Raw genomic sequence first — 16,646 nt, 5'->3', positions numbered from 1 at the left:
GCATTACAAGCATTTGCTCATTAAAGGGGAGGGGGAAATGGTGATGAAACACCATTGCAAACCATGCCTCTTACCAAACAAGGGAATGTTTACATGACGCAGGGAGGGATGAGGGAGTAAGCAGAATCGGGGGGACTTCAAACAATCCATCTCACTGGATTAATTCCAGCCTTTTACTGGCACGACACGAAGCTTTTGGGTGATGGTACGGCGAGGAGAGTAAGGGGTCAGCCTATCAAGGTTTAGGAAAACGATACAAGTGAGCACCTCTGGGAACTCACATTTCCCTGATTAATTCAAATGACACTGTATCTCAGCATTTCCAGCATAAGGACAAAACGTGAAAGACCACTGTCATCTCAGGGGCCAGAAAAATGACCAATGGTTCAATGCCTGCAGACAAAGATGTGTTTAAAGAAAGTCCAAAACACAGGTACCAGGCTTGGTCTAGGGAGTATCTTCCTTAGTGGATGGGAAGAGGAGTACACAGGATGTAAGAGGATGCTTAAAGATATTTATGGAAAATGCTACATCGTGAGGAACAATGGACAAGAACAGGGATACAAAAATTATCCCAGAGGGCCTACAATAAGCTAAAACGATAGAGCCAGAAATATTCACGGTTCTGACTCTGAAATGGGCTGGTTATTTAATGGTGGGGGTAAGATGACCAAAATTCCCACCAACATGTCTATCACTGCCAAAGGGACAGGGGCTAGTTTTCAAAAAAAAAAGGCAACGTTGCCTTCAATCACAAGGAGAAAACTTAGAGGTATTGGCAAATGTACTTTTTTTATATGTCAATACACTGAGGAAGTGGACAGACTTTGGGCCTCTGCTCATGCCCTGCCTCAATGCAAGAACACTTTGTTCCAACAACCTGGCATTCTATGATGCTCACCCTCCCAGCACAATCGCTGAAGACAAAATGGGTGCACAAGCAAATGTGGTGAAGAAAGCTGATGGTGCCTGGCTATCAAAAATATAGCGTCTGGGGTCTTAAAGGCTTGAAGTTAAACAGGCAGCCATTTAGCAGAGAGCAATGAGCCCACATGGAAGAAGCACACAAGCCTGTGTGATCATGAGATGTCAACAGGATAGGGTAACAGGCATCAGAAGATCCAAAGCAAACAAACAAAAACATATTGTTGAGAACGAGGGATATCAGAGCAGAGACTCAAAACCCATGGGTAGACAAGGGGACAGCCCCTCACAGAAAGGTCACAAGGAAGGGATGAGTCAACCAGGGCCCAGTATAGCAATAATGAAACACACTATTCCTCTGGTTCCTTGAGGCTTCCTCCCTCCACCCCCCCAACCCCATTATCATGACCCCAGTCCTGCCATTCACTGCAAGTTAGACAGGAGCATGTACACTGATACAGATAAGAGCTCACAACACATGGAATCCAGGTCAGATAAACCCTTCTGGAACAGAAATGGGAGTAGGAATACCAGGAGGTTAGGGAGAAGGTGAGCAGAAGAGAGGAGGAAGAGAAACTGATTGCAATGATGGACACATAACCACCACCCACCCCCAAGGGGACGAACAACAGAAAATGGGTGGGGGGCAACGGTCGGTGTAAGATATGAAAATAATGACAATTTATAATTTATCAAGGGGTCACGAGGGTGGGAGGTGGGGAGGAAGGGGGAAAAAAAGAGGAGATGATACCAAGGGTTCGTTTAGAAAATAATGATGGCAACATATGTATCAATATGTTTGATACAATTGATGTATGGATTGTTATAAGAGCTGTAAGAGCCCCCAGTAAAATGATCTTTAAAATAACTGAGCTTCCAAGAAAAATAAAGGAGAAAAATAACCATAACTGAACATTGTTCTCAAAGATTCTATCGAAGAATACTGACCCATAGGAGAGAGGACAGGTAGTATTTGGAATGCTCTTGGAATCCAGACTTTCTGGGAAACAAGGAGGCTAGATAAACCCTTGAAATTGCTCTGAAACCATCCAAAACTTTTCCTTGAATTTTTCTTAAAACCAAACAATAGTTTCGCTTAATGATAAAGAATGCCTGCCTCTGTGTTCCATACGCTTTTAAGACCTCTCTAGATGGGATCAAATTAGCGACAGCCACTTGAAAGATGAGACAGGAAACTGGAGGAGGAGCGAGCTTATGTTCACAAAGGGAGAGAGCACAACTTGGAACAGGAGGGTGAGAATGGATGTACCCTGGGGACTGCGATCCAGATCTCTGGACTGGACATGGGGAGCTGTTGAACTAACTGCTGGTGTAGTCTGCAGTGTGTATTCTCGACCACAACAGAGTTACTTCCTCCAGTCCATGCTGACTCAGAGTGACTCTACAGGGCAGGGCAGAATGGTAACTCCTTTTTTTTTTTTTAAATCATTTTATTGGGAGCTCTAATTACATCAAGCATAATTGTACAATTGCTGCCACTATTAGTTTCAAAACATTTTCTTTATTCTTGAACTCTTTGCTATCAGCTCCCCTTTATCCCCTCCCTCCCCCAACCTACCCCCCAGGAACCCTTATTATATATATTTTTTCCGTATCTTACACCACCCAATGTATCTGTTCACCTGCGATTCTGTTATTTGTTCCCCTCAAGTGGGGTTATACAGTTATCATTGCTATCAGTCCCCTTCCTCCTCTTCTCCTACCCCCCCTCTTCTCATACCCTCAAGGAATCATTACTCCTATTACTGTTTCTGAAGGGTTTCTCTGTCCTGGATTTCATGCATTGAATGATCATAATTATACAAATGAACATACACACGTCTAGCAAGATTAATGAGGTAAAGCTAAGACCATAATAGTAAGAAGAAATTTTAAAGAACTAAAGGATACTTATGTGTTTCATCAGTGCTATACGGCACCCTGGATATATCATCCCTTCCGTGTGGCCCTTCTGTGAGGGACTGTCCAACTGTCTTACAGGTGGGCCTTGGATCTCCACTTTGTCTACAATCCTTCACATCGATTTGATTGCTTGTTTTTGAACATCTGATACCTATTCCTGTCGACACCTCATGATCACACAGGCTGGTGTGCTTCTTCCATGTGGGCTTTGCTGCTTCTCTGCTAGATGGCCAGCCATTTAACCTTAAGCCTTTAAGACCCCAGATGCTATATCTTGTAACAGCTGGGCACCATCAGCTTTCTTCACCACATTTGCTTATGCATCCATTTTGTCTTCAGCAATTGTGTTGGGAAAGTGAGTATCCTATATCAGCACATTATTAGAACAAACTCTTCTTGTACTAAGGTAAGGTTTAAGTAGAGGCCCAAAGTCCATCTGCTTCCTTGTTTTATGTGTGTGTGTGTGTGTGTGTGTGTGTGTACACACACATACAGAGAGAGAGAGAAAGCTACAGCTTTCTCACAAGGAGCAGCTGGTTGTAATGGGCTAAAGCCCAATTCGTAACTTCTATGCTACCAAGGCTCCTTCTGTATTTTCAACAGCAAAATCAAAATAAAAGAATTTATAAAAAAATAAGAGGAGAGAGTTCATGTGTGTTTCATTATGTGAAGACAGCTGGAGACTGGGAGATGGAGATCTGGATGAAAATATACAGGGCTTGTGATTCTCAGCCTGGCTCTTCCACCAACGCTTACAGCTTTGAGGCACCTTTCCTCTCCGTTTCCTCATCAAAACTGAACACACACAATTATAGATTTCATCGCTGTACATTTTTATGTTTTTTATACTTTCCATGAGATTTTGTACGTTTTTCAGTATTTAAATATGTAAATACTTTAATAGTAAAGCAGTACAAACGGTTGGGCCGCTGGACTACTAACTGAAAAGCTGTCAGTTCAAACCCACCCAGAACCACCTTTAGGGCACAGGCCTGGCCACCTGTTCCAGAAAGTCACAGCCTTGGAGACTGGATGGCACAGTGCTACTTTGCATGCCTGAGGTCCCTCGGAGTTGCAATCAACTCCACGGCAATTCACAACATCATTATGTTTTGATGCGTCGGTGTTTTATATTTTAATGTTTCATAGAAAAAGTTCATTAGAATGTATCATATATATCTAAATTTTTTGAAAACAAACTCATTGCCATCGAGTTGATTCGGACTCACAGTGACTCTAAAGGACAGAGTAGAACTTCCCCCATTGGGTTTCCAAGGCTCTGAATTTTTACAGGAGCTAACTGCAGACATGGATCTCCAGTGGCTGCTGGGTTCCAACTGCCAGCCTTGTGGTTCACAAGAGCGTCTTTAACCACTGTGCTACCAGAGCTCCCTAAATACACTTACATTGTTGAATGTATAGCTTGAAGGTCAGTAGGAATTAATGAGCAAATTAACTCACAAATAAGTATCTGCCTTTCTTCCCAAGGGGCTCACTGGGACTCCAGAAATACAAGAAGTGCCTTCGGAGACTACTTTCCAGGCCTCTCTACAGATCTGAGGAGCCCACACTGGCCGGGGTGAAAGGTTAGGCTACCAACCACACAAGGTTGGTGGTTCAAAAACTCCACCAGCCACTCCAAGGGAGAAAGATGAGACAGTCTACCCGCATAACGATGCATCGTCTCAGAAGCCCGGTGGAGCAGCTCCCCTCTGTCCTTTAGGGTTTGTGATGACTTGAATGGACTTAATGACAGTAGGTGTAGCTGCACAGTCAACCCTACGCAAGGGCCAACAGGCCCCCAGTCAACTAGCACCCAGGAAGTAACTCCCTCCCTCAACCAATTCATCCCCAAGAAGAGAAGACCCCTCCTTCGTTTGGGAGTCTTGAGGGGTTCACCCATAGGACTGAGACTAGGGTGGGAAGGAAGCATTCACCCTCCCCACAAAATTCAAATTGATGGTATGGTGAGGCAGTAATTGAAAATATCAAACCGGCAAACTATTGGATGACAGTCAGGCCAGTGAGGCGGGGTCCTGCAGTCCAGATCCATTTGGTCTTTATTTAAGATGTGCCTGAGCCCCACACTTGCTCCTGCATCAATTTTGACCTCTCAAACAATATCACATGGAAAGATTATGTATCAAAACAAACAAACAAACAAACAAAAAGATTATGTATCTTGAGTAAGGAGTGTTTGGGTGCCTCTTAACATTTTGCATGTATCCACTTCTCTCTAGGGTCTAGACCAAGGCTCTGGGGTCAGGCGAGTTCCTACATTGAGAAGATGGGTGGGCAAAATTTCCAGAAAGCCACTGTTCATCTGCCCTTTATATAGGTCACCAAAAACCAAGATCAGGTTCTCTCTCACTTCAAAAGAATGATGACTTCTCCTTCCCTCTAGCCCCAAGGGGCTTTTGGAAACAGGAGAAGGGAAGTGGGGTTCTCACATGACAGTTAGTAGGCAGCAGCCAGAGGGGCAGAAAGCTCCTGTGATAATTCACATAGTCTCCCAGAGCCAAGTCCTGCCCCTCCCACAGTGTCAATAGCACCTTTGTGGAGAAACAGCATAAGGAACTACTATCTCTTATCTGAAACCCTTGGCACTCAGAGTTTTTTTAATGTTACCTTAAAGTGCACACCTTCTACCTTAAACTACCTAAAATCTCATTATAGGGCAACGTCCCACAGCACATTAAGCTAAATCTATGAATCTTCACACCCGGTGGCAGAGATAAGAAGTCCTAGTGGCAGATCTGCTACATGCTAACCATAAGGTCAGTAGTTTGAATCCACCATCCGCTCCTTGATAGAAAAGACCTGATCATCTGTTCCCTTAAAGATTTCAGCCTAGCAGACCCTACGGGCCTGTTTTGCTCTGTCCTCGAGGGTCACTATGTATTAGAATCAACTGGATGGCTTGTTGGCACTTGATAACAGACAGAAATTGTCAATGGTCTCATGTCACTCAGGTTGTATGGTAGTTACATCATTTGGTGTCAATTTGGGACTTGAGAGAATTTAGAGTGAAGGGGTGGAGTCTAGTCTGTCAATCCGGTCACAGCCGGATTCTGGGAAAACTCTGGTATTCCCTCCTTGGAGGCAAGAGACACTTTCTCACTCTATTCACTTCCTCGGAGACTCTCTACTGAGAAGGCTGACTCCCTGGGAGACATCCCTGAAGAGAAGCCACATGGACCTACCCTGATGCAACCAGATCTCTGAAGCTGGAGAAGCCTGCCAGCGCCAAGATGCTTACAATGCCGCTGGATACAAAGACTTTCTACCCCTGGCCTCTGATCATCCTGCATTTGGCGTCATTGCATGTGCTTCATGAGTGTGAAGAGGACTTTATAGATTGGTAACGGGCATAGGGGCTAATATCGGACTTATGGGCTTGGGCTGGACTGGGTTGGGATGCTTTCTTAATGTACACTCACCCTTGTTTCTCTCATCTACCGGACTAACTCTGGTTAGGGTGTTGTTCAAGCACACGAACTAAAGACAAACGTTTGGTGGTTACCATGTCTTGAATTTTGAAATGTCAGATGAAGGACCGTCAACATTAGTATTATTACATTTAAAAACTTTTTTTTGAGGAGTTGTCTTTGAGGTGACCCCGAGTGTGTCAGTGTGGGACTGTGCTTCACGAGCTTTACAGTGTCTGCTTTTACTGTTGTCGATCACCAGGGCTTCCCCAGAGGCAGCCCTGGGTGGGCTCAAACCTACCACCTTTCGGTTATCAATGGAGCAACCGTGTAACCCATTTGTACTACCCAAGGACTCCATGATTACATCAGATTTGCTGAAAGGAAAGAGGACGCAGACTGGGCATACAAACTCTTGTTATAAACTGATGCTAAAAAGAGAATAATAATCAAGTTCAATAATCTTTTAGTTCTTTAATGTTTCCTCCACCTACCTCACGGTCATGACCCCAGTTCTACCTTACAAATCCGGCTAGACGGAAGCATGTACACTGATACAGATAAGAGCTCTGGACACCCGAAGTCTAGGTCAGATAAACCCCTCGACAGTTATGGGAGTGGCCAAACCATAAGGGTAAGAGGAAAGTGGGGGGAGAAGGGGGACCAATCACAAGGATTGACATTTAACCCCACCCCAGGGGGATGAACAACAGAAACATGGGTGAAGGGAGAGAGTGGACAGTGTAAGATATTTAAATAATAATTTATAATTTATCAAGGGGTCACGAGTGGGACGGTGGGGGAAAGAGAGAAAAAAGAAGAGCTGGTACCAAGGGCTTAAGTAGAAGAAAATGTATTGAAAATGATGACGGCAAAATATATACAAATGTGCTTGATACAACTGATGTATGGATTGTTATAAGAGCTCTAAGAACCCCCAATAAAATAATTTATTAAAATAACAACAAAAGTTCTCACTGGTGATCACAGAGAACGTGATTTCTGGAAGTTGATAAAGTCCAATATTATTAAATGTTTCTGTGTGTATAACTTTGAACAAAGTCACAGCATAGACTAAGATATACAAGCCAAAGTTCCAGCCCTCCGGAGGAGACAATAAGGTAAACACAAGACCACAGATTACTGGACAATGTGGACATGATTGAACTGGAATATGTTCTTCTGCTGTGTATATTCTGAACAACAACAAAAATAAGATAAAATATTTAAACATATGTAGATATCGGGACATGAAGGGACTGGTACATACCCACCCTGACATTGTAGAGATGATAAAACCAAGGTTTAGAGAAGTTAAGGGGCTTACGTAAATCAGCAACACAGATCAGAATCTGTTGGCTAACTGCCGATTGCCAACTTAAAATGGTGAAATTGCAGGCGGAGCTAAAACATCCCAGCAGAGGCAGTTGCAATGAATTATTTGATGTGGCTCTGCTAGCCTAAGCCTCTAACTCCCACCAGATGACCTTCCCCCCTGCATGGGTCTGGGAGGAGAGGGAGGAAAGATACTGAAGGATTCACCTGTGAGCGACTGTGAGCAGGATCCGCTGGAATGCCATCCTGCTGCTAGAAAATGAGCCCTCTGGGAAGCAGAAGAGAGGGTCTCACTACCAGTAAGAGCCAGGAGTGGAGCTTATCCTCTGGACCCCGAGATTCCTGCACAGTGAACTCCCTAGGTCCAGAAGGCAGCTGTGACGACAGAGGAGCAGCATCAGAACCAGGAGCCAGAGCATGAAACAGAGCGCAGGCTTCCCAGCCCAGAGCGCAAGTAAAGCTGAGTGCTTTGGGGAAGGAGGAAGGCTTGTGGAGTGGGGTGCCTCTGGGCACTTAATTCACGGATCTGGGTTTGCTGACCCAAGGAGCTTGAGCTGAAGGCCAAGGTTGAGGCTTACAGCAGACAGGCATGCCCTTTGGGCATTTATTAGCAGCCCTGGGAAGAACTCTGTACCACCTCCTGATGAACACCTGCATCCTGAGCATTTCTCCCTTGCATTATAACTCAGTAACTTCCTTAATCAACTCTTTAATTGTGAATGTTGTCTGTGAGCTCTTTGTAACCTGGATATAAAAGGAGAAAATGCTAGTAAAGACAACACAATAGTATTGATCAAAGACACCTTGGCAGAAAAGATGGGCCCTGGCTGTAAGACTGGGGTTTGGAAGGCAGCAAGGCAGGTGGATAAGCCCCTGAAGCATGGGGTAGGCAAGTGCACCGCAGGGTGGGTGGCTTGTGGGTTAGGTACAAAACATGGAGGAGTCCCTGGGTGGTATGAATGACTAGCTGAAAGGTTGGTAGTTCAAACCCACTGGCACCACTGAGGACGGTTTGGTGAACCACTTCTGAAAGGCCTTGAAAGGCCTTGGAAAAAACCCTGTGGAGCAGTTCTTGTGTGAACACACCGGGTCACTGTGAGCTGGCATCCACTTGATGCTCACTAACAACAGAAGGATGGAGGAGCCCCGGGTGATCTCAATGGTGAAGAGCTGGCGTACTAACCATTCTGAAACTCGGAAGGCCTGGAGACCTGCATTTGGGAGGTCACGGTTCTCACTCAGCAGAAACGCTCTTGAGCTGTTTTGTGCTATTTTTTTTTAAGACCAAAGAAAAGGAAGGGAAGAAGGGAGATAAATTTGGAAAAGCCATGGGTGAAGAGCTTGAACGCCAAAGGGAAGGAAGACTCTACAATTTCCTCCTAAGCATTTCCCAGTCTTCAGTGACCTGCCCCCCCTTCCTGAGCCCTGTCCCTTGGGTGCCCACCACCCTGGGAGAATGCAACAGAGTGTAGTGGCTTGAAGTGCACACTCTGGGGCCGGATTCCCTCCATTCTGATCTCAGCTCTGATGCCAATGATGTAACCTTGGGCAAGTTACTCAACCTCTCTCTATATTTTTTTAAATTAAAAGGTCATTTTATTGGGGGCTCTTACAGCTCTTACAATCCATACATCAATTGTATCAAGCATATCTGTACATATGTTGCCATCATTATTTTCTAAACATTTACTTTCTATTGAGCCCTTGGTATCAGCTCCTCTTTTTTTGTCCTTGTTTCCCCCCACCACCCTCATGACCCCTTGATAAATTATTATTATTTTCATATCTTACACTGACTGCAGTCTCGGTTCCCCCATGGTTTTCTGTGGTTCATCCCACTGGGGGGTGGGGGCTATGTGTCAATCATTGAGAGCCGTTCCCTCTGACTCCCCTCCTCTCCTCACCTTCCCCCTACCCTCCTGGTATTGCTACTTCCTGTTTCTGGAACCCTGTTCCTAGATTCCCTGGGTCATGAGCTCTTAGCTCTTATCTGTACCTGTGCACATGCTCCGGTCTAGCCCGCAGTGCAAGGCAGGACTGGAGTCGTGATAGTGGGGGGTGAGGAAGCCTCGTGGAACCAGAGAAATAGTGTGTTTCGTCAGACTAGACTGCGCCCTGTACTCAACCTCTCATGACCTCAGTTTACTCAGATGTGAAATTGAAATAATGCCTCCCTCCTGAGACCCGGTGAAGATTAAGTGAGAGAGTGTGTTTGCCACACTGAAAATAGTTTCTGACAGTATGAGCACTCACTATGTTAGTTGTTGTTACTCGCTTTATGGAAGTCCATTTTGAAGTTTAAGTAGGTACTGTAACCTTACCCGAAGCAGTTATTACTAGAGGCTGTGGAACTGGTTCCAATCCCGGCAGCCCTGCCCCAGGCTCACAACTGTTGCAGCCTACTGCTACAGCCACTGGGTCAGTCCATCTGGTTGTGGGTCTTCCTCTTTTCTACTGCCCTTCTACTTTATCAAGCACGATGTCCTCCTCCAGGGACTGGTCTCTCCTGACAACATGTCCTAAGTATGCGAGACGGCGTCACACCATCCTTGATTTTATTTTTTTTTAACCATCCTCGATTTTAAGGAGCATTCTGGCTGTACTTCTTCCAGGACAGATTTGTTTGTTCTTCTGGCAGTCCATGATATTTTCCATCATCGTTGCTAGCACCATCATGCAGGAGCCCTGGTGGCACAGTGGTTATGTGTTGGGCTGCGGTCTGAAAGGTCAACAGTGAGAAACCACCAGCCACTCCACAGTAAAAAACAGGGATTCTACTCCCAAAATGAGTGACAGTCTCGAAAATCACAGGGGCTGTTCTACCCTGTCCTACAGGGTCAGGATGAATTGGCATCAACTCAATGGCATGAGTTTGGTTTGGGCACCATAATTCAAGTGCACCCATTCTTCTTCACGTTTCCTTACTCGCTGTTCAACGTCCACAAAGTAGACCAGACGAATGGAAACACCACGGCTTTGCTCAACACTGTAAAGAGGTCTTATGCAATATGTCATTTCTACTCATTGCTGTGTTGCTGATTGCTGCTTCCATAATCATTGATTGTAGATCCAAGCCATATGAAATCCTTGACGATTTCAATCTTTTCTCCATTTATCATGATGCACCTATTGATCCAGTGGTAAGGATTTCTGTTTTCTTTACATTGAGTTGTACTCCATACCGAGGGCGGTAGTGCTTCAAGTCCTCCTCATGTTCAGCAAGCAAGATTGTGTCATCTGCCTATCAGCGTTTGTAATAAGCCTTCCTTCAAGTCTGATGCCGCACTCCTCATCATATAACCTAGCTTCTCTGATGATGTGCTCAGCACACAGACTGAGTAAGTGTGGTGAGAGGAGACAACCCTGATGCACACCTTGCCTGTCACCAAACCACACAGGAGTCCCTAAGCAGGAACAGTCATAAAATCAGGGGTCTATTGAGAGAGTTATGTTTCGATGATACACATATAATAAACTGTTAAGTCAAACAAGTCGTAACAAAGGTGTCAAAACATACATGTGTCCCAAGTGGATGCTATGTCCCATAAGAGGGAAGAACCCGTCCCTCACACTGAGGGTGTCAATGGGTCAGAATGGGCACAGGTAACGGAAGACTCTTTGGGGTGGAATTCTGGGAAAGTTTCTGCTGTGCGATGATCTTGCCCTCCTGGGTCCTTGCCCTCATCTCAAGCTGGTGAGCAAGGCTTCAGCAGGACCACTCAGGAAACTGGGTTAACGTGGGCCACATGCAAGAGAGGGTTGGGGATCAGCCTGCATTATTCCTGGGATCTGATGGGCCCAAAGATGTGTAGTTGTTTTCTTGGGTTAATGTGGGCCACATGCAAGAGAGGGTTGGCGTCAGGTCTTGTTCAAGAAGGCCACCTGGACAGACTAAAAGACAGCTGGAAGAGGCTAAAAGTGATTCGCTGGATTTTAGGAGTTGTGGAATGTGGGAAACAGAACTGGAAGAGAGTGTAGGAGGACAAACTCTCAACATTCATATGTTAAGGAGTCTGGGAGGCCAAGACACCCATGGAGAACACCTTCACGTTTGTGGGTTGGAGATGTGTCCCACTCACATTCTCCTAAGTAAAAGTTATTCCCCACAGTGTCCCCCCCCACAATAATGCCAAATCTAAGGTGCTGTTTGCAAACACATGGTCACTGACTATCTACTTGGAGGTCAACTGCTTGAAGGTTATCTGCCTGAAGGTTGGCAGCACCATCTAAAGCAATCAAACCCTTTTATCTGTCCCACCCTAAGTAGGGCCCATTCCCTTCTGATAAGGATAATGGATTGTTCCCCTGAAGGAGAGCTCAAAGACATGTAAGGTCATGCCAACTCAGGGACGACCAAGGTTAGGCTGCCAACTTGATTGTAGAGCCCAGGTCACCTTGTTACATTTGTGCCTTCCTGTCACATGTTATGGTCCTAGTGCCACTCCTTCCTATTGCGTGTACACCCCAGCTCGTCCCCCTCGTGTTTCATGTCTGCCTGTTGTACAACCGCTTCCTGTTATGTATGGGCTCACCGTGTCCTGAATGCCCGGGATTATATAAACTCCTGAGATTACATTACGCTTTGCCCTGCCAGACCTGGCTCATGAAGTCATGACTGTGAAGGTGAGCACTTGCCTGCTTTATCTTGTCTGATGTCTCTTTAACTTACCCCTCAATTACACAACCACCTGTTGGACCCATTCAATTGTGGGGAGGCTGGTCTCCCACAGAGAAAGAAGTTCCAAGCACTGACCTAAAATGGAGAATAATTTGCTCTTTTCAAGATAACTTGGAAGTGAGAGATCCCAATAATGTGAGAAAAGGTCTCTGAGAAGCCCAGGAACATGCTCAGAGGAGAGACAAGGAGCATTAACTACCACCACCTCTCGGAAAGCTGGAAACCAAATAGCCACACTGGCTGAGCCCTTCCCTGTGCCTCCCAGTCCAGTGAGAAAGGACTGGGCACATTAAGCACTATGCAGCTTACTGGACCTTCTGCTGCCTAAGAGCGACCAGAAAAACTGTGGAACCTGGCTGAGTTTTCATCTCAGGGCAGAGGAAGAACTGATCCCACTGTCTCAGTGTAGAGAGATGGTGGGAAACCAAAATAAGTTGACTTACCAGTTCATCCCAGTGAGTTATGCTTCTTCACCTTCTCTAGAAACAGAACTACTGGAGTGAAATTCTTGGACCTATGCCATTTAAAACCATTTCTCATATCCCCCACGGGCTGACAGTCACCATTAACAATAACGTGTATTAAACAAGCAGCCATCTAGCTGAGAAGCAACAAAGCCCACATGGAAGAAGCACACCACGAGGTGCCAAAGGGATTAGTTATCAGGCATCAAAGAACAAAAAAATCATATAATTGTGTGCTCACCTCCCTGATACAATCGCTGAAGACAAATGGGTGCATAAGAAAATGAGGTGAAGAAAGCTGATGGTGCCCGGCTATCAAAAGATATAGCATCTGGGGTTTTAAAGGCTTGAAGGTAAACAAGTGGCCATCTAGCTCAGAAGCAACAAAGCCCACATGGAAGAAGCACACCAGCCTATGCGATCACAATGTTCCGAAGGATCAGGTATCAGGCATCAAAGAATAAAAAAATCCTATCATAGAGGGGTCTCAGGGAGGAGACAAGCCAGTCAGGGTGTGATGTAGCAATGATGAAAAATACAACTTTCCTCTAATTCCTAAATGCTTCCTGCCCCCTCCCCCCACTATCATGATCCGAATTCTACCTTGCAAGTCTGGCTAGACCAGAGGATGTACACTGGTACAGATAGGAACTGGAAATACAGGGAATCCAGGAATTCAGGACCAGTGGTGTGAGTGGCGATACTAGGAGCGTAGAGGGAGGGTGGGTTGGAAAGGGGGAACCAATTACAAGGATCTACATGTGACCTCCTCCCTGGGGGACAGACAACAGAAAAGTGGGTGAAGGGAGATGTCGGACAGTGTAAGATATGACAAAATAATAATTTATAAATTCATGAGGGTGGGGGGAGCAGGGAGGGAAGGGGAAAAATGAGGAGCTGATGCCAGGGGCTTACATGGAGAGCAAATGTTTTGAGAATGATGATGGTAACAAATGTACAAATGTGGTTTATACAATTGATGTATGTATGGCTTGTGATAAGAGTTGTATGAGCCCCCAATAAAATAATTAAAAATAATAATAATAACTTGTATTGGGCCATAAACAGCAATTAAAAAAAGAGAGAGAGAGATAAAACAGGAAAAAACCAACAACAACAACCCAGAAAACAACTTGGGTGTTGGTGGACTGTGGGGAAAGTCATGTGCTACTCAATCTTGAACATAATGAAAATATAAAATGGATAAGAGAATTCAAAGGTCCGTGGGCAAATGGATTTTGTTCAAAGGAAAGTCGAGATGGTTCAAGTGCCTGAACAAAAGCACCATGATGCCCTGTTTCCTAGGTGGAGTCTATGGTCTGGTCTTGCTCTTCGGGGCGGCGTAAGGTAGCAGGGAGAGGCAAATCCCACCCACAGCGAGTCATCCAGAATGCGCCAGCCAAAGTCCCTAGGTGTGGGGGAACAAGGGAGATTCCAGGCTGACCTCCGTCCTGAAGCCTGCCACATCCCAATACAGAGTGTGAAACAGTCAGCAAATGCCCAGCTTCCCCTCTGCCTTCAACTGAGTGCTTCCCTTCGGGGACCATGAGCGGGTGAGGAAGGGGAAAGAGAAGTTTCCTTTCTAAGACAAAATATAAGGAATTCTTCTAACAGTTTAGGGAGTGGTGAGCTCAAGGGTGAACAGATGCCGCCTCCTGGTTATATCCTTCAAACAATGAAAGGAGGCACGGTCTGCCTCAGTGTCCTTTCACAAGGAGAGACTCCCACCTGACTTGGCCCCCCTAACCTCCAATCTCCATCTTTCTCCTCCAATGCCACTGCTGCTCTCCCAGTTCTGACTTCTGAAAGTTCTAGACCACCTGAGGAGCAGGTCTCAGAATGGTTCCGCATGACTGCTGGGAGACGTGCTGAGATGACCTCTCCCAACATCCTTAATTTAAAGGCAACCAAAGGCGTTCATGTCATTGACCCAGCGTCACGGAGCTAAGTTGAGAACCCATGTCTCCTGACCATGAGCACAATGATCCACTAAACTACATTATCGCAACGCTCAAAGAGGGGTCCACTCACCTTCCCTAAGCCACCACTCAAGCTTGCTTCTGCTTCCACAAGTACTTCAGAATGGTAGAAGAGGAATTCGTTACTAGAACAAACAAGGATGGAAGAGATGGAAATCGTCTCAATGGCTGGTTTTGACGGAGATTTCAGGTGCCACAAATAGTTTCTCAGAACAAGATGGTTGAATGCTCACTTTACCTTGCAGGGTGTCCCTGGAAAATCCCAGAGCCACTGCCAGATCCCCATTGCCAATCCCCATTGCCAGACCAGGAGGATGAGCCAGGAAAACCCAGACACTAAGGGGCTAAAGGATAAAACTAGAGTCTAAAATCTATAAAGATGCTTATCTTGACTTGTGATAACAGAAAGCAAAATGCTGCCCAGAGAACCCATCACATGAGATGAAAATCCTGGCATCAAAATGAATGTGGTTTCTGAGCTGCCTTCTAATACCAAGCAGACAGCCCATTGCCCTTACATCACCACCCTGGCTATGTGTTCTACTTCACCAGCCAGCAGACACACCTCTTTCTCCATGCTGAACATTCACCAGGTTGCTGTGTTTCGAATAATAATTTGCACTTCCAGCTCCTTTTAACCGGCTGTATTTAATCCACATCAGCTCTCCTCCTCACACCTTGAATAGCATCACCTCCACTTCTTCTCCCTCCATCCCTCACTCCATGGGTACAGCACCCAACAGAATCAGAGCGCTCCCGGTTCAAATCCCGGTTTGGGACACTTGCTAGCTGCACGCCACATGCAATGACTGTATCTTTTGGAGCCACAGTCTCTCCAACTGTGAACCAGTAACTCTCCGGCTGCGAGAAAAGAGAACATCTGTCAAGAGCTGAGCCCAGTGGCTGGCAGTCAGTATTCGATAAAGAGTGGCTGTCCTGGTTATCATTGCCATTATCACGGAAACCAGCTAAAGCGCCAAATTGTGGAAGTGAGCCTCAGAGGGTGGAAACAGGCTGCCCCAGGTTACACAAATGAGTGAATCGGGGAGGGATCCCTGATTTTCTTATTCCTGAAGCCTCTGCCAACCATCAGCTCCCACACAAATGACAGCACTGGCCAATGACTGACCTAGAGATTTGGGTATGTCATCACATCCAAGGGCCACAGCTAACGATTTAGGATAAGGTGACCAGACGTCCCGCTTTTGGCGGGGCAGTCCCAATTTTGAACAATTTGTCCCGCGTCCCGCGGTGTTTTAAAAAAGTCCCGATTTTTGGAAAGAATGCACGACAAGCTAGGGGATACGGTTTTCGGCTGCCATGTGGCTATTTCGCCAGGATAGGAGTTTTATCAATGGTGTCCGCTTTTGTCCCGCTTTACCAATGTTAACATCTGGTCACCTTAGTTTAGTAACACTCACCACGTGCTAGAAACTGAGTAGGCTCTGTGAAAGCCTTAGCGCATCCCCAGGTCATTGGAAGGTCACCCTCTGCTGATGGCAAACCAAGCACACGATACAAAACAAAAAGCCAGCGCCGTTGCTTCAGTTGTCCAAAACCAATCTCACTGCCATCGAGTTGATGCCGGCTCACTGGGACCCTACAGGGCAGGGTAGAACTGTCTCTGAATTTCTGAGACTGTAACTCTTTGCAGCTCTCCCCCACAGAGCAGGTGGTGGTCTCAAACTTCAGACCCTGCAGTTAGCAACCCAATGCGCAGGCACACCGAAACCACGAGGCCACCAAGGCTCCTCTAACTTGGGCAGTAGGTGACAACATTTCTTGTCTCTATGTGTTCCGAGAAAGTAAACAAAGGATATGACCCATGCCCTGGCTGCCTCCTTCCTGGCGGTGGAAAGGTGTCTTTGATTGAGGTTGGGGTGACTGGGAGGTCGGAGGGTCCTAGAGACTGGAA

At 45.9% G+C, this 16,646-nt stretch overlaps 1 protein-coding gene across 1 annotated transcript in view; it reads right to left on the bottom strand.

Moving 5' to 3' along the window:
• The window catches only part of TMEM229B (transmembrane protein 229B), a 53,738-nt gene extending 38,918 nt beyond the window's left edge, over positions 1-14,820 (bottom strand). The window contains exon 1 of the mRNA XM_045288217.1: positions 14,784-14,820. The gene's annotated coding sequence lies outside the window, so the exon portion shown is untranslated. The remainder of the gene's footprint in view (positions 1-14,783) is intronic.
• Positions 14,821-16,646: the final 1,826 nt, after the last annotated feature.

The sequence above is a fragment of the Echinops telfairi genome, unplaced genomic scaffold (genome assembly GCF_000313985.2).
Source record: "Echinops telfairi isolate 266 unplaced genomic scaffold, ASM31398v2 ScPeMD7_18;HRSCAF=68, whole genome shotgun sequence".
NCBI lineage: Eukaryota > Metazoa > Chordata > Mammalia > Afrosoricida > Tenrecidae > Echinops > Echinops telfairi.
This window is presented reverse-complemented; position numbering and strand designations above follow the sequence as displayed.